Here is a 20,173-nt window from a genome sequence, read left to right as displayed (position 1 = left end):
GGTATAGGCCTATTTGAGCTGCAGGTGAAATCTGACTTTATATAGACTTGTCAGTGGGAGGCACTCTGTTGAACAATAGCCCTGCATGTAACAAGAACACACCCACTGTTTCTACTGAAACTCACCGGAACGGTGTGGGAAATAACCCACACAACCGTTAATGTTGTTTTCGTAAACAAAAATATATGTTTTTTATGGCATGGCTCTGCTGGAGGCTGGCCATCTATGAAAGGGTCTGTATGTCTTGTCTGTGTGTCTGGACTGGAGCTAATCTCGCAAACTGCCTGCGGACAGATCAGTGCTAAACTTTGTATACATGCATGCACTTAATGTTTTACAGGCCAAGGACCTCTTATCTGAGAGAGAGAGACGAGAGAGAGAGAGAGAGAGAGACGAGAGAGAGAGAGAGAGAGAGAGAAACAGGGACCCCATATTGTATGAAACTTTCTCATAGATAAACATGTAAATTAATGTTGTGTAAATTGTGTTGTGCAAATAAATGTAATTTTTTTGATGGATTCATATTAATGTGTATTTTCTTAAATGTAACGACTTACGTACACCGGCAATAACCTAAACATGACCTTTGACCCAATACTTGGCCCGCTCTTTTCCCTCAAGCGGACGATCTACAATTGAGCTTTTTGCAGATCTGCTTTTTTCTGCTAATGTTCCCTCCAGAATATGGATGCTATAGGCCGGGTCCAATTGGTTCATCTTAACCCATTCTGACCTGAGATCAGATTCATACGAGGTTTCCGCCGGACACACACTGGTCTGATTAACCAAATTCTGACCTGAGATCAAATTCTAAAAAAATGTCAGTCGTTCTTCGATTTTTCAAAAATAGCAGACCTACAAGCTCGTATCGCGCCACTCGGTGGCGCGATATGAGCTTGTAGATCTGCTATTTTTAAATAGCTAAAGCATAACATGATGCTGACACCAAAATGGGTGCCCGATCAGAATTGGTTAAAAAATAGAAAAAGTTACACAAACATTTCTGACATCAAAGATAACTGACATCATAACATCATAGATCTGACATCATACAGTAAGATGACTGACAATATACCAACACATTATAGATGACATCATAATTCTGACATCATAGATAAAAGATAACTGACATAATAGATCTGACATCATAGTGATGATGTCACAGGCTGCTTCATATGAAGTCACAGATCATCATTGGAGTCACACAGTTCCCATCAATCAAATCAATCAATCAAATCACGTGGGTCTCTCAATCCACATGAGCACTGCGATCGGCTGGGTATGTATGTCGGTGTTGCCATAGAGTATATATATCTATAGAGAAGACACCCGAGTTCTCCTCCCATCCACTTGCATTGAGTTGCTCAAAAGCGCATGAGGCGGATTCACTCCTCCTTCCTGGTAGGAACAGAGTGCATTCTGGGACGGATTGCAATGGTGAGTGGCCCCAAACACATGAACGCGCTGCCGTTGAACGCGCACGAGCGTCGTCCGTCGTGAACGTGTACAATGATAGTCAACGGACAGCGCGTTCATGTGTTTGGGGCCAGGCTGCAATACCTTCATCCGGCCACTATGTCCATTTCGCCTCAAGATTTCCTCTGGGTGCCTTCTCTATAAATATGTAGTATGTCGGTGTTGTCTACCACCATTCTTGATGACGTAACTGTTATACGGACCAAGGTCCTTATGATTATTGTATTTGGGAAATATTGTGTTGAGGTGGAATGTGCTGTATAGTTTGTGGCTTGTATTATATTGTTTTACTTTTGTGTTTCTGTAAGGTGGTGAATGGAGGCAGTGGCGTGCACAGACATTTAGTGGGGCAGGTGCTCAAGTGAAAAAATGGCACCTTGTGCAGCGCATTTTGGTGCTTTAGCTATTGAAAAATAGCAGATCTACAAGCTCATAGCGCGCAACACCGAGTGGCGCGCTACGAGCTTGTAGGTCTGTTATTTATTTATTTTTATCGAAGAACCACTGACACAGAAACATAGCATTAGATTGTGGGGGTCTAAATAATATAGTAGAAGCGTTTTTTATCAAGATTTGATCAATGTCACCGCATGGTCCACACACTACAAATTAAGAAAAAAAAAAGAGCACATTGCCAAAAAGGGCAGGGGGTGCTCTAGCACCCCCTAGTGTCTATCTGTGCACGCCACTGAATGGAGGTGAATGAGAAGTCTGGAGTTGGGTGTGGACGGTGCTGATTGATAGTGTGAGTGTGAAGTGGCTGATTGAACACAGATGGTGATGCAGATTGACAGGCACAACTTGTGCCTGCCCCTCCCTCCTCAATTCGTTGATTCCCATCCACGCCCTCATCTGCGATTGGCTGAGCTATTAGCCTGTTCTCTATAAAATGCTCAGTCTGACTTAAGGCTTCTAGGAGGAAAACAGCTACCAGTTTGAGCAGAGGCGCTGTCGTGTCTTCCACCCAATGCAACCCCTTTTCTTTCTATATTTTGGTTTGTTTATTTTGTTAGGTTGATGTTAGGGGGTTTCCTTTAGTATAGCAAGTTTTCTAAATGTAAACCTGCACCCTGAAGCCATTATGATGGAGTTTGCCTCTGCTAAAACAGAAAAGAGTGATAATAAAATCTAAAACTTCTTTTGAAAAGCTGTCTCCTCCATTATTATGTTGCCCCTCCCTACCCTAGACAAGGGGTCGTAACAGTAACTAAGTTAAGTTTGGTGATGGCTGGGTAATTGTGTGTGTGTGTGTGTGTGTGTGCATGTGTGCATGTGTATCGGGGTAAGAATGGTTGAAGAAAATCATATGTTTCTTCTGGTAATTTGTTTTTCTCTCAGCTGATGGCACTTTCCTAAATGAACTGTGAAAAAAAATGAGTATAGCTACAGTTTTTTCCCTTCGGTTCTTTTATTCTATTTAAGCTATGCATGTTTATTGGTTTTCTGCTTCTGTCAATGAAGAGTTGACATGTCTTGGAAGAGCAGGTATTTTTAGGCGCTATGCCCAGCTTTGTGTGTTTGTGTGTACCCCATAGCGATGATTTGATTGGCTGAGCAATGTGCGTACCCCATAGCGATGATTTGATTGGCTGAGCAATGAGCGTACCCCATAGCAATGATTTGATTGGCTGAGCACGGAATGTGCTCAGAAAGCTATAGCCAGCTTTCTGTGGCTGTGTGTACCACGGAATTGAGGATAAATTACACCAGTGTGAAGTGAGGGGTGCTAATATATTAACTAGTTGATTAGGTCAGTGGTTTTCAACTGATTATGAACCAGGGACCACCACCCTGACTGAGAGTCAACCTGGGGACCACCACCCTGACTGGGAATCAACCTGGGGAACACCACCCTGACTGAGAATTAACCTGGGGACCACCACCCTGACTGGGAATCAACCTGGGGAACACCACCCTGACTGAGAATTAACCTGGGGAACACCACCCTGACTGAGAATCAACCAGGGACCACCACCCTGACTGAGAATTAACCTGGGGAACACCACCCTGACTGGGAATCAACCTGGGGAACACCACCCTGACTGAGAATTAACCTGGGGAACACCACCCTGACTGAGAATCAACCTGGGGACCACCACCCTGACTGAGAATTAACCTGGGGACCACCACCCTGACTGAGAATCAACCTGGGGACCATTGTTGTGGTGTGGGGGAAAGAAATTAACCTTCCATATAAAACTCATGTTGCTGTTCATTGTAACTTATTCTATGAGTAAGCAGACACTTGATTACGCGATTGATTATGGGCACATTTCCTTATAATGATGACTCAACCAGGCAATCCCGTATGGGGTTTCCCTTAAGATTCTACCTCCCTTTTCTGTGAAAGTTCTTGACATCCGACTTCCCAGTAACTGACAACATCGACGCATCATCATTTGTCACCAGATCATTTACTGCATTGTTTCTGAACTTTCTCTAACCCTAACCCAATACAATAAATTCAAATACAAATCTTCACTTTCCTACATTACTAAATGCACGGTCAGGGACCACATGCAACACCTTCACGGACCACCAGTGGTCCACGGACCACCTGTTGAAAACCCATGTTAGGTGATGTAATTGTGATGTAAAACAAACGGTGCCAACACAAACATTAAACACCATTAACAAAGAGATATTATGACGTACATTTTCCCTTCATTGTCAATGCTATAGCGCCCCTCAAAAGGTGTGGACAGAAAACACCTCCCCGCAACCTATCTGACTGGATTCATACAGCATTAATGGTGGGCAGGAAAATCATTGTTAAGGAATGTAAGTCTGAGGATTTGCCTCCAGCACATGTATGGTTCACTCAGCTCGGTACTGTGGCTGCTTTGGAGAGGTTATCCTTTAAGATGAATAATCAGTTGGATAAATATGATCTGAAGTGGAACGTGTTCCTCAGTCATGTTGCAGGTCCCTTGGTGTGATCCATGGTCAGGCAATGCCCCTTTGATTGTTTACTGTATTAGTATACATAATTATGATACGGTTGATGATGCTGCGTGTTTGGTCGTGTAAACTAATTTAAACTTAATTTCATTTGTATTTTTATTTGTTTATCTTGTCTATCCTTGTTTTATATTATGTTTCTGTGTTCATACATAATATCCATGCATATACGTACAGTATTATGTTGTTGTTGTATGCTTGTGTTTGTTTTTTCTGTTTTCTGTATTTGTAAAAAAATCCAAATAAAATACTGATCATAAATTAGTGTGGACAGAAAAGTGAGGACAGAATGTGATGTGACGTATGATGATGTATGATGATAAGAGCACCCCTCACTTCACACGAGTGTGATGTTTGTTATTTGCATTCTCTGCCTTAAAAGAATGGCATTCAAGTCATTATATGCTAATTAATTCCAGTGACAACTAACATGTGTGTGTTGACACTGCTGTTGTAGGATCCCCTACCGGGACGACGGACAGCAGCGCCTCTGTCTACACTGCCATACAAAAAACGTGTAGGCCTACCAAAAAAACTGCAGATCTACAAGCCCATGTTGTGTGGGCATGTACATCGGGCGGACATTTAGTGGTGCTACATTTTTTTTCTTCCCATAGAGAACTACTTTTGTTCAAGAATCAAGTACATTCTCAGTTATTCCCTTGTGACTAAACTGAAAGCAATAAAATTTTGAATCATAAAAAAAAGAATCAAATGTTTTATGGCCATGATTTATATGAATATCTTCGGAATTCTGCATGGGGGAAAGAAAATCAATGGGATTTCTATCTGTGGCACCACAGATACACTGCTATACCTGCATGCGTCATCACACAACGATGTATAAATCGAAGGGTTAAGAGAAAACTCCTGATGCCTGCGGGGTTTCACCTCATTATAATAAAGCCTTACTGAAAACAACCTGAAGGCAAACCGCTTTGATTGATAGTCATCTATACCTGTGGGCTTTATGCAAATCATTGTTTTATTAGGCCTGCAGAATAGTGCAGGGAAGGGCTTGACAACCAGCTAGTCAAGCTCTAATATCGACATATATACAGTATATGTCACCATCGAAAGCCGTGACTCATCCGTATAGAATTACCTTCGTGTTCTTCAACAGATCTCAAAATAGTGCATGTCAGTTAACTTCTGAAACACATTTCTCCGAATTGTTGTTCTGAAAGCTGCAGCACTCCCAGATGTTGTGACTCCCCGAACTCTACTTCGGAGAAAAAATAAAAGTCTGATCTTTCCGACGAAAAGTGCGGTGGTCGGAGACGGAGACAGTATGGAGCTGCCCTTAAGTCATAGAGCTGTATTCTAGAACACAGCGCGCTCTAGTAGGCCTCGACAGAGTGCAGTTCTAGTTTTTATATAATTTGATATCAAAGTCAATTTAACCACTGATTCTTATCTACAACCTTGTAGATCTGCCATTTATATAAATAAATGGAGAGAAAAAACATTTCTACAACACAAATCTTGTATGGGGTGGGGGGGGATTGCAGCCAAATAGAGCTGCATGTTAATTGAGAACCACACAGGGCAGGAATTTCACGGAGACCGCGCAGTCAAGAACCAAGTCAAGGGGGTTAGAATTTCAATACAAGGAAATACAAGGGAATACAAGGAAATACAAGGGAGAGTGTACTGGATTGACTGGTTGAGTCACCATTATTAGGAAATGTGCCCATATGACCAATCACATGTCTGCTCGCTCATACATAAATTGCAATTAATGAATAGTTATTAGTTACCATGAGTTTACTGTTTAATATGGAAGGTTAAGATAACAGAATAAGGACAACTATTGGAATGGAATAGATAAGTGGTTCTGGATATCTTTTTGAGCTCTGGACTACTAGCATAATTATGTCAGTTAAATAATAATGGCTGTTAAGGGCTTGATTTAATTCTTCTCAAATTAACAAATTAAATGAAGCCCTCAATATTTTATTCCGAGCTTTTCCCCCCTCACCATGCCTATACCCCCCAGACCCCACCCAACACAACAGTGGTCCCCAGGTTGATTCTTAGTCAGGGTGGTGGTCTCTGGTTCTCAAACATGTTCATACCATGACCCTCACCCCGCTAACCTGAAGATCGGCTGCCCAAATGTATTTATTTGACACCCCTCATCTGAAAATGTTGTGTGCCGATCTGACCAATATGGGCATATACTGTAGTATATGCAGTACAGTATACTAAGTATACTGTATAAGGATTGCCCTGATGTCAGGGCAATCCTTACAGTATATGAGCATAAAAGGGACAAGGACTGGCAGATACAGAGATCTCTGGGTAAAAGGGGCCCAGACAGACAGATACAGAGATCTCTGGGTAAAAGGGGCCCAGACAGACAGATACAGAGATCTCTATATGTGGGTAAAAGGGGCCCAGACAGACAGATACAGAGATCTCTATATATGGGTAAAAGGGGCCCAGACAGACAGATACAGAGATCTCTATATGTGGGTAAAAGGGACCCAGACAGACAGATACAGAGATCTCTATATGGGTAAAAGGGCCCCAGACAGACAGATACAGAGATCTCTATATGGGTAAAAGGGGCCCAGACAGACAGATACAGAGATCTCTATATGTGGGTAAAAGGGGCCCAGACAGACAGACAGATACAGAGATCTCTATATGGGTAAAAGGGGCCCAGACAGACAGATACAGAGATCTCTATATGTGGGTAAAAGGGGCCCAGACAGACAGATACAGAGATCTCTATATGTGGGTAAAAGGGGCCCAGACAGACAGATACAGAGATCTCTATATGTGGGTAAAAGGGGCCCAGACAGACAGATACAGAGATCTCTCTATATGGGTAAAAGGGGCCCAGACAGACAGATACAGAGATCTCTATATATGGGTAAAAGGGGCCCAGACAGACAGATACAGAGATCTCTATATGTGGGTAAAAGGGGCCCAGACAGACAGATACAGAGATCTCTATATATGGGTAAAAGGGGCCCAGACAGACAGATACAGAGATCTCTATATATGGGTAAAAGGGGCCCAGACAGACAGATACAGAGATCTCTATATGTGGGTAAAAGGGGCCCAGACAGACAGATACAGAGATCTCCAGACACAAAACTGACATAGACAGACGTGTACAACAGGTACACTGTGACTCCCATAAATCAGTCTAATCGGCGGTGAGTGCCTATAGGGTCTGATCAAGATGTTTGAGGGGTCCCTCCTATTAGCCTGGCTAATAAGCCAGACCGAATCAGCCGTTGGCAAAAAAAAAAAGAATTGCCTGCCGGCGACAGTGTTGTGTGATATTAGTCTGGCTTATTAGCCAGGCTACCCTCCTATGCCCAGCTTTTAGTGTGTGTGGTAAACACAAGAATTGTCCTAACACTTTACACGGGTGTGATTAAAAAAAAAATAGCAGATCTACAATCGACGTGTTGTAAGCTTGTCAGCTTGTCATGTCAACTCTATGTATGCATAGGGGCGGCGGTGGCTCAGGGGTAGAGTGCCTGGATGGTAACCGTAAGGTTGCCAGTTCGAACCCGGGCTCCCCCAGAGTTACTGTCGAAGTGTCCTTGAGCAAGACACTGAACCCCTAATTGCTCCCGATGTGCTAGTTGGTGCCTTGCATGAATGTGTGTGTGAATGGGTGAATGTAATGCACAATCTCTGTAAAGCGCCTTGGATAAAGGCGCTATATAAATGCATCATTTACCATTTTTTTTCAAATAGCCAGTTTATATAGGGTTTAAAGTTGCTATACATCTCAAGAGCCCCAGGGGGTCCCCCTCTCCCCCCGGGCCTCCCTTTGAGAAGCCCTCATCTTAGTGTTTGGTTTCTACAAACAGGGTTACTGTTTTCACTGTTTTCACTGAGTGTGGTAATATTTGCAGAATGGCTCATAACATGGGAATAGCCTGGGGACATGCAGGTATTGTCTGGTGGTGACTCAGATCAGTATGATGATATTCAGGTGACTCATGTGAAGGTGTGGGCTGGTCCCTGTTCAGTCTTGTACTCTCCTCCACACCCCGACCCAGGAGTGACGGTGGTGAGTACATCTACTCGAGTACAGCTAGTAAAAGATAGTACTTTTGAGGTACAGTACTTAATGCTTTACTTGATGTCTGTTTTTCAATGTTTTATACTTTTATACAATTATTATTCCTGCCAGCCTGGAACGGTCAAGGCTTGGGAAGTTGGGATTATGTTTTCAGTCCTGTCTGTCTGTCTGTCTGTCTGTCTGTCTGTCTGTCTGTCTGTCTGTCTGTCTGTCTGTCTGTCTGTCTGTCTGTCTGTCTGTCTGTCTGTCTGTCTGTCTGTCTGTCTGTCTGTCTGTCTGTCTGTCTGTCTGTCTGTCTGTCTCTCTGCCTGCCTGCCTGCCTGTCTGCCTGTCTGTCTGTCTGCCTGTCTGCCTGTCTGTCTTTGTTATAGCGCCACCATAAGGCCAATATCAGCTAAATAATACACACATACAGATTTTGTCCAAACCTCACGAAAATCGGTACCGATTATATCATATTCATACAGTATGGTCAAGAATAAAGATATGTATATCTATAACCTTGTAGATCTGCTATATAAAAATAAATAAATGAAAATAATTATTAACAAGGGCCCATTTTGCACAAAATGACACAAACCTAGAACACATTGTCTGATTGGTATCAGACTTAGGCCAAGGAAGATCTGCCACCCCAACTCTTAGGCAACCCAGCCCAGCAGAGATCTACACTTGTAGAGGGGCGCATGCACTCTTCTAGTTTGAAAACTTTACCTACAACTCAAAATGACATCCATTAAAGGTGATTTAGGTAACAATTAGCCTATTTATTTGCCTCAATTAGCCACTATATTATTGGACTGATGTATTTCCTTGCAGAAAGATACATCCCCTGTAGTTTGGTTTTGTTCTACTGTTTATGTTGACATTAATTCCTCTGTTTATGTTGACATTAATTCCTGGCAGGGACGTGTATTTCTGTGAGTGGAGGGGGAGAGCTTAACCAGAGCTCTTAATTGATCCCTTTGAACTTTAAAGGGGTTGTGCACTGAGTTGAGTTTTGTGTTCTCTGTCAGAGAGGAGGAGGGAGAGGGAGTGTGTTCTCTGTCAGAGAGGAGAGGGGAGAGGGAGTGTGTTCTCTGTCAGAGAGGAGAGGGGAGAGGGAGTGTGTTCTCTGTCAGAGAGGAGAGGGGAGAGGGAGTGTGTTCTCTGTCAGAGAGGAGGAGGGAGAGGGAGTGTGTTCTCTGTCAGAGAGGAGAGGGGAGAGGGAGTGTGTTTGTATACACACAGATTTGCCGCTATATCCCCTTAACCAATAAAGCCTGCTATGAAATAGCAAGCTGAGTCTATCATCGATGTGCAAGGTAGTCCTAGTCCTCTAGTAGTCTAGGCTTTCTCATTGGCTAAACCGCGATGAGCTTTCTCTCTCTCTCTGTGTGTGTGTGTGTGTGTGTGTGTGTGTGTCATAGAGTAATAAAAGGATAGAGGCCGAACCCTAGCGACAGCCCCGCCCCCCTGCTATTCATTTCAGTGGAAGTTGCTCAGTGACGTTTTGAAACATCCGGAAGAACCGTCTACTTCTACTTCAACAGTTGGTGTCCAAATGCGGAAGTGCAACCGAGCGCTCAATGTTAAATCCGAGCTGCACAGGGTTTCCGCAGGCAAAATGCAGGGGCCCGCCTGCATTCTCAGCTCTGACCAATAGGGCAGAGTGCTTCAACGCTGGAGAGCCTCATGTGGGCTTGGTGTGTGTGTGTGTGTGCACACCGCAAATGTGTCCGAACACAATAGTTCCACCTTAGAGAATTTTGGTTCCTACCTAAACTACTGCACTGAAACTGACACAGAGGCAGCTATAGCAGACCCCCGGCCGCAGATAATAATAATGCAGCTGGTAATTCATTGATTTAATCAATTTAGGCTTGTTTTATACTTTAACAGAGTAGCCTACTACTTTCTACATCGTGGTATTGCTACTTTTACTTACACATCCGAGTTTCTGTCAGCAGTGAGAAGAGAAGTGCATGCGTCATGGTTTGCAAGCAGTGCCAAGCAGAGCTTCCTCTGTCTATCTGCTCTCTCTATCTTCACCTGTGCAAGCAGTACAGGTGCCAGCTGTCACCGCTAGATCCGGACACTGTGACTGGTTTGACACACATCCATGATGCACATACACAGTCCTCATTTAGATACAAGCTTACAGAATACTGCTGGACACGTGACTCTACAATAACAAACAAAGCCGGGAGACTAAATCTAAATCTAAATCTGTCTTTTGTTGATTTCCTTGTCTCGACCTATATTTCTACAGGCCACCCAACTGTCAGCCTGTCTGTCTGTCTGTCTATATTAAATGGAGTTGGAACAACTGATGTTCAGGAGGAGGAGAAACGCGCATTGGCCCTGCCCTTCATGCCACTCTCCGCCCTCCATGTCAATCTACCTGCCCCCATTTATACCTGCCCAGTACCACCCAGAATCCTCCATGCTTCGCCCGCCTCGCTGCGTCGCACACCAGCCACCTCCCTACAGGCTTCTCGCAACCCACCCCCACCCCTTCACCTCCATAGCAGCTCCTCTCCCCGCTCCCCCCAAAGGAGCTACTACATCCACCTCGCCAAAAGTGGATCAAACGATTAAAACAAAACTCTCTCCTCTCCTTATCAGGTTCCTGCGGGGGGATATCGTCCATGCGCACCGTAAGACGAACGCCTTACGACGAACGCCATACGACGAGTGCCATTCGACCTCCTCCCCAAAGACTCCAGGGTCGGCGACCCCCCCCGGAACCTACACATCCGCATTCATTCATCCCTCCTTCATCCCTCCATTTCTTCACTGTCAATAAATTCCTTAAACCTCCCCAATGGCGTGTTTATTTCTACTAGTGAACAACCCTCAGGACAAAAGGGACTACACACTAAATTGTGTTCTTGCTAACTTTACTCAGGTAAAGTAGGACTGACTCAGCATAATAAAAGGGGCCCACCCACACACAACGGGGAAACACTCTCATCTTAATCACCACCACCATGTCTAAACAGCAAGGTAGTGACTAATACTAATGTGTCTCTCTCTGATCATTCAAGTGTGTTCTTTGAGAGGACTACTGTACGTCCATGCACGCACATGTTCAAAAAGGACTACTGTATGTCCATGCACGCACATGTTCAAAAAGGACTACTGTATGTAGTATCCATGCACGCACATGTTCAAAAAGATGTCATCCAACAAATTGCATAACACTGAAAATGCCAGTGAAATATTTACTCAGGGTTCCTCTTCCACTTCCGCCCTCTCTTGGATCTCAGTCAAATGAACTTGTAGGTGTGGTGAAAGTGGTCTCTCGCAAGAAAAGAGACAAGAAAGACCTGCAGGGCCCAGGCCGTAGCGTAACGGTCTGGGCACCGGACTGGTGATCCAGTCGCGGTGTGCCGCGGGTTCGACTCCCGAATGTCATCCCCCCATCTCTCTCCCGTTTCCTGTCAGCCTACTATCTGTCCCTTAAAAAATCAATAAAAGGCGTAAGCCGCAAAAAAATATCAAAAAAAAAGAAAGACCTGCAGCTCACACACCTTTAACCCTAGAAATCTAAACATATTTTTGTTACACCATCACTAAACACAGGTATATTTTTCCCAATATAAATATTCCATAAGAAATATCAAGATCGGTGAAAAAACATCTCCTTTGGTCCTCCCATTCCTAAGACATGTGGATTTTTCTCTATCACACTATATCACTGAACACGGGTGAAATTCACCCGAACACCTGCCTGTAGAAAAAAACATGGATGTGGGCAGGGAAACAACGCTACCTTCTATGATGTCACTGAGCATCATGAAGGTACTGAAAGACACACCCACCTCAGACATCAGCAACATTATGAAAATTGCAAAAATATAATCGTCCGGATGAAAATCACCCATAGTGTTCTAGGGTTAAACCTTTAAACTCAGGTTTATGTGTAAATATGTAGCCTAGATCATGTCGGGTCTTGTACATGACCCCAACCTGTTTGAAATTTTTAAAGTTATCAAAGCTAAAAAAAAATAGCCTCCGGAGGATGTTACAATGATGATATGAGTGGGGCTTTTTAGCGCACTCTTGTAGAGCTGTTCTATGGGTTTGAGAGTAACTAGTCACCAGTGGCGTGCACAGATAGACACTAGGGGGTGCTAGAGCACCCCCTGCCCTTTTTGGCAATGTGCTCAAAACAAAAGTTTTTTTTTGTTTTCTTAATTTGTGGTGTGTGGACCATGCAGTGACATTGATCAAATCTTGATAAAAAAACGCTTCTACTATATTATTTAGGCCCCCACAATCTAAAGCTATGTTTCTATGTCAGTGGTTCTTCGATTAAAGAAAAATAGCTCATAGCGCTCATAGCGCGCCACCGAGTGGCGCGCTACGAGCTTGTAGGTCTGCTATTTTTCAATAGCTTAAGCACCAAAATGCGCTGCACTAGGTGCCCTTTTTTTCACTTGAGCACCTGCCCCTCTAAATGTCTGTGCACGCCACTGACAAGAGCAGCTTGTGAAACAGTATTCAATGTGTGATAGGATCATACAGTGAAGATACCATCTGGCCGCTCCAACTGTCAGGAATGTTCTAATTTGTTTAACATTTTGAAGGTTGAATTTAATCGTATTAGTGACTTGAATTCTTCACATGTTTTTTAAAGGTTATTGTTGAGTCTAATATGACTCCGAGGTACTTGAACTCTGGGACAAGGTCAAGTTCCTCTCCACCCACTTATGTATGCGCACTCCCTAGAGGCCATGGAAAAACATTTTCCCTGCATCCCTCCACAGCTGCCGGTTGTATAGCGCCACCATGAGGCCGATTTCTGGAAAACGCATTGTTTCTGTTAGTCGCACAGATTTCATCCAAATCGGTACTCATGATCTCTGTAGTCATGTGATCAGATTCTACACTGATTGGCTAAGATTGCCTTCCAAAGTTTGCAGGAGTGGCCCGTTTTGTACAAAATGCTGCACATGTCCTGCTCATCCAGAATTCTATCCTCAGAGTGATCTGGATCGGCACTTTTTCTAGTTGACTTTGTTTATTTTTCGTGATCGCCCCCCCCCCCCCTTCTTCCTCTTCCCTTAATTTCTTTCTATTAAAAATAATAATAATAAGAAATCACTGCTTAATTGGCACTCAGCATCAAGGGTTGGATTGGCTATACATCCTTTAATGTACTAGCATCATGTACAGTAGGTGTACTTGTACATCATGTCCGGGGGGAAGTGCGTCATACAGACACAGGAGATAGCCTGTACGTGGGCCACATGGCTCGGGAAGTTACCATTGTTCCAAAGGCTACTACTTACTAACAAACACTTTTATCCACCAGAACATGCAATTAATTTGCCTCCTAGCTTCTTCACTGACAGAATTCAGAACATTTTTGACAAGTAGCCATAAAACCTTGGAGGACATACAAAGACATGAAATCCTCCTCCTGCCTTAATATGCTGCCAACATGCTTTTTCAAAACGTTTAATTCAGATTGCATGGCCCTTAGATCTTGTACAAATTGCCAACATGTTTCTCCTGCAGACTGCTTCCCACGGGCCCTGACATCTGCTGTCACTAAGCCAATCCTGTAACGTAACCAATCACCTCGCTAATGAATTATTATAGCCCCGAAAATAACACCTCCCGACTTGGAATCATTCGAAAAAAAAGGTGTATTTCAAACCACTGAACAAATTCTTGTCACTGAACCAAAAGGGGGCGTAGACACAAAGTGACACCTGCCCTTTTGCCCTCTGGACAGCAAAGCGCTGAACCACAAGCACTGCACCAGATATAATGGAGCCCTACATGAGAGGAAAGCTACTTTTTATGCGCGTAATTTGCTAATTGATTCCAGTAGCTAGGAATTTTGTTAGCTGTGTTGTTGGTAGCTCCTTGATAGAGCTTATAGAAACCTGATTGTCTCTGTAGAGACCAACAGTCCACCGGATGCAATAGCAGCAACAGGGACGGACCTAGCTCTGATGGTTCTCCCCCAGCGTGGGTGTTGGTGTTGAGCAGGGCTGGTGTGATTGCTGCCGGTCAGCCGGTGTAAGCAGTGCCTTGGTGGTAGCCTGGAAAAAACCTTTCTCCGGTGCTATCCTATATTGCTGTGTCTCTGCTCTGCTTTCTCATCAATCAAATGAAGAATGAGGTCGAGATGTGTGTGTGGTGTTTATACGTCGAGTGTGAAAAGACTCAAACCCCTCCAGACACGCTGCGACACAGGACACAGAGAATAGATGTGTATTCTTCTGTCTGATACACTGTCTGTCGGCCTTGAGTAGCGGCTAGACGGTGGCCTATAGGCGATATAATTTTAAATTAACGGTTGTCGGAGGGGAGGCAGAAACCTTAGAGTATATATGAATAGAGACGGCACCCGGAGGAAACCCTGAGGCGAAATGGACATAGTGGCCGAATTTGGTATTGCAGCTCGAGCCAGCGCTGGTCCGTTGACTATCATTGCGCACGTTCACGTGTTTGGGGCCATGACACGTGAACAAATGTTTCATACGTGAACGCGCACAAACGGCACAATGATAGTCAACGGCAGCGCGTTCATGTGTTTGGGGCCAATCCATCCCAGAATGCACTCTGTTCCTACACGGAAGGAGGAGTGAAATCGCCTCATGCGCTTTTGAGCAACTTAATGCAAGTGGATGGGAGGAGAACTGGGGTGTCTTCTCTATTCATATATACTCTAAGGCAGAAACGTATCAAAGTAAGGCCTGCCTTTGCCTACAGTAAATCCGCCCCTGCACGCCACTAGGGAGCCGCCATCGGTTTCCAGCGCTAGTTTGAATCCGCCCTTCTAGTCCATGAAAAGGGCACGTTCTTTCAGGCTAAACAAAAAGTGACCGATAGAAATGCTTGGGTCTCCACCAAACAGACTACTACAGATTACTACAGACTGGCAGTCCAATGAAGTCAGGAGGAGTCAGTTGGAAGGTGTCAAAACATGTTACTGAAGAGAGCTGCGCAAAAAAATAGCACGCTTCCCTACAACTTGTGACACAACTTGCGACCCAACGCGACAGTGTACCAATGAATTCAGCAGATTTCTGTGAACAGGGATTACATGACATGGGAAGCGCACACAGCCAGGGCAGGGCTGAGGGGCAGAGGCCATGATGATGGTGACACAACAGCAGTGAGACAGACAGACAGCTCTTAACGTCTTGAATAACATCCACTTAAACGTGAGCGTGACAGAATTTCAGTCCCAGCATGACTAGACGACAGTGCTGCATTCGACACGGTCTACCACAAGTCACAAGTCACAACATTACTAGACAGACTGGGTGGGAGTGGGAGTTTCTGCCACAGTACCAAATAGGTTTGAATCATACTTAAGGACAGGGACTACATTGTGCCTTTAGCTGAGAGAGAGATGAAGCAGGGAACACCACTATATATATTGTATCATTGTGTTGCATATTAAAAGTTTTGGAGCTCTATCATCGTTTGTTTATACAATGTCTTTGCTAACAACAATTCAACTCAAGAGACTTACAAATAATTGGATTAACATTATGTGATGTTTGGCACGGGCATCAGAGGAGTCGGATCTCTGAAGCATCAGAGCAGGAAGGCAGGGCTTCTTTCTGGGCAGTACTGTTGGAGAGGTGGTGGTGGGTGACCTGAACTGATAGCACAAGTGAGACCAAGGACTGTCTAAAGAGGACAAGAAGCGAAGACCGTAAGGGCGCCGCCATGTTGCTCACATGGTGCTCCATGGAAGGAAAGAAACATGTGCAGTTGAGACCAAGGAAGCTGAACGAGGAAGTGATGGCTGCATATAGCCCATTGCGCATGTTTCTTTCCTTCCATGGAGCACCATGACCCCTTTTCCACCGGTTGGTTCCCAGTGGGAACCGGTTCAGTTCTTTTTGGTTTTTAGTCCATGAGCCAGAGGTCCAACATTTGTGGACGAACTATACACTATATTAAATTGTTTATAGGATCAATACAAGTAAATAAATACATGATAACCCTTCCACAGTAGTAGCTTTTTCATATTTTCGATTATTTCGCATATTTTCCTACATAATGCCTCATTTGCATATTAAAAAATGTAAAATTTGTAATACAATAAATCATTGTCTTCGTGTAAGTACTCAATTGGGGAAGTTTCATGGTGATAACAATCTAATATAGGTATGGTTTTGCCCACTCAATTCATAATTAACGTTTCAATTTCATGGACTAAAAACCAAAAAGAACTGAACCGGTTCCCATTGGGAACCAACCGGTGGAAAAGGGGCCCATGTGAGCAACATGGCGGCGCCCTTACGGTCTCCGCGTCCCGTCCTCTTTAGACAGTCCTTGAGTGAGACAAGGAAGGAGGAGGCGTCCTTTTAGGAAACGCTGACAAGAGCTAGACCAATCTGATTTGCAACAGGACCAAATTATTTGATTGGAGGAGACTGATTTGGAATGCCAGTTTGTTCCGCCCCTCAGTTCAATTACCGGTATAACTTCCATTTATGTTGGATGCATGTTAGGCCTATACTATACTATACTATACTATACTATACTATACTATACTATACTATACTATACTATACTATACTATACTATACTAATGTGTATTTTCGATATTAACATTTTCAAGAAACAAATATTTACCAAATTAAATTTGGTCGCCCTGCTGTTACTATGATGACCACTTAATTAGGCCGTAGGGGTTATATGGACCCTCTGTTGAAGACCCATGATCATCAACTGATTTTCTATTCTCTTCCTTTTAAAGGATTGTTTAATCAAATTGAAATGTCCTTTTTTAATGTCCTGGACAGTGTTTTCGACAATACAGCAGACCTACTAGTACTACATATAGTTCAATCCAAGCAAATTGTTTCCCACACTACAGCAGACCGTCTGTATATAATAATTGTTCAATCCAGGCAGTGTTTTCCACACTACAGCAGATCTACTACATATAGTTCAATCCAGGCTGTGTTTTCCACACTGAACTGACTGAGAGTGCTCTTGTTAAAGTACAGCACAAGGACAGGTGCGTGCAGGGAAGGAAATCCACTTGAAAGGAGGAAGGTGAAGTCAAACAAAAGTCTTCACATAGAAAAACAGCTTGAGTATTGTCTGGCAGTTAGTCTGGCCTTCTGCCATGGCTGCTACTAAACCCTGGAGGTGGACGTTTCAGTGTGTGAGAGCTAGGGAAGAGTGCAGTGGAGACTAGAGACCCAGAGGATTCTCTGATGGAGAGGATGCAGGATGGAGAGGCCACTCACTATGTTCACATGGACCATGCACACCATGTACCTTTTCCTTTTCCCATACATATTCCTGACCTGTGGTTCACACAGGAATCAGGATAGACAGGTATTAGATGATGGTGCAAGGATCAATTAAAAATTAAATGTCACTGCTGAAAGAAATGTGTAGGCTATGTATGGCCAACTCCTATTATGCAAGAAACGGTGTGAAAGAGCCCCCCACAGTAGCGCTGTTTTCAAACAATGAACACAATAGAGGCCTATGTAAAATGATGATTTTAATATCCTGCATGCTGTTCTACATATACTGCCAACATGCAGGTGAAGAAATCACAGACTTAACCTTTGCATTTAATGAACTATCCAAGACCATATTGTGGTTTTATAGAAAAGGCTTCTGAACATAATTGCTCTGATCTTTAAAGCGCAAATAACATGCATTTTAAAACTGCTTTTAATATTTAATAATCATATTGTCTATGTCCCTCAAAGTTATTTCTAATGGTTTGAGCCTCAATCACCACTCTGATATAACCAGGCCTTGTCAATTCTTTCTGGACTTTGAAAGCAGTTTTAGATGCAGTATCACAATGTCCTGAGGTGGAGAGGGTGCTGATATGCAGATTATTTAATATTTGAGTCATTATAATACTCATGCTAGATAAAACCAGGCTTGTTTCCATTCCATGCCAGCTTGGAAAATCAACAATGGTGGACATTGTAAACAAAGTGGAAATGCAAATTTGCAACTGAAGACTGAAGAAAATGAGGAATTATACAAAGAAGGGTGACATTGATGACATCACGATGAGGCCAAAATCAGTCGAGCTGTTTCTGAGAGCAATTTCCATTAAAACACCCATATGACATGAAGGCCTGATTGTTCAAAATTGGTTATTTGTGGGGATAGAAAACACGCCCCTAAAACACAAAATAAATTGAAAAAGTTGAATTTTATGTTATAGGTCCTTTAAACAATTACTGAAAAAAAACTTTTCTTCAGTCACATGCACGCACACACACACGCACACGCACACACACACACACACACACACACACACACACACACACACACACACACACACACACACACACACACACACACACACACACACACACACACACACACACACGCAATCATTATGCTCTATATAGCATGTGACATGTCAAACTAGGGGGTTTTCATTATTCTGAATCCATTCCAAGCATTAGTTTTGCACAAAAAAACACTCCTTGAGTTAAACCGGCCATATCCCCTTGCCCAATAATGTGCTCAATATGTGCTGACATCATCACATTTCATCACATCTGTGATGACGGCTCAAATGTCCAATAAATAATGGGCCACACCTTCATATGAAAAGGGTTGAAAACCACTGTGCTATAATCACAGGAAGAGATTAGCATGAGGTTCTGTGAGGCAGAGTGAGTGAGTGGGAGATAAAGGTTTTATTACTCAATGCACACAGTAAGGTAATGTGAGAGGAGGGAACGCCATGCACTGTGGGGGATAATTGTCCAGGACAGGTTGAGGCCTGGACACTGCATGTGTGTTAATGTGGAGACTCCATCATGTCTCCCAGTGTGGAGACAGAGTGCATGGAGACTCATGTCTCACACGCAACTGAACTGACACACATGTGCTGTTCACATAAAGCCACGGTGGTGATTTTTCTTTATTCGTATACCTCGGCCATATACTGTAAAAAATATGGACAAAGCGTTCCCCGGGTCTAACATGGACGTAAAATGAAGCCTGTTATTCCTGCACTGTAAGTCGCCATCTTTCTAGATCCGTTTGGGCCCAGCTGGCCATTGGCTGGCTCAGTTTTGGCCCAGCTGGCCTTTGGCTGGCCCAGACAACGAGGCGGGACTTCCCCCCTTCTTCTCCATTGGTTTTTATTTTGACTCGAGTGGGAGGGGAATCCCGATCATAGACTGTAATGGTAGCCACGCCCCTCAGAACATACGCGACTTTATGGTCATTTTTTTAATTAATGGGACCATAATTTTCCAAAAAGAATATTATGACATTAGAAATGAGACTTTAAACTAGTGACTGGAAGCAGAAAGTATTCATGACCATGTTTATTAAGGTAATACAGTCTAGGTGAAGTTGGGCCCAAATACATGGACTTCTATGGGGCTATGGGTTTTTCTGGGTCCAATGACAGCGCCACACAACAGGCCATTATATGAACTACGATTTCCTTAGTGGCTTCACAAAATATCTGTCTGACTGCCCCCCTGACCTCGGCACCTGGTTGTGGATGTGCATGTACAGGACAGGTTGATAGAACCACTGTTATACGTCGACAGGCACATATTGTAATTGGCCTACTTTTCCTCTTAATTCAATTCCTCTATTTGACAGCTTTGGTTACTTTGCAGATTTACATTATATTCCAAAACCTACGCTTTATTTATGCCCTTTTATACTTCAGCTATTTGAAAATAGGCGATCTACAAGCTCACA

This window comes from Protomyctophum parallelum (genome assembly GCF_964188405.1).
Source record: "Protomyctophum parallelum genome assembly, chromosome: 2".
Lineage (NCBI taxonomy): Eukaryota > Metazoa > Chordata > Actinopteri > Myctophiformes > Myctophidae > Protomyctophum > Protomyctophum parallelum.
Note: the sequence above shows the minus strand (reverse complement) of the source record.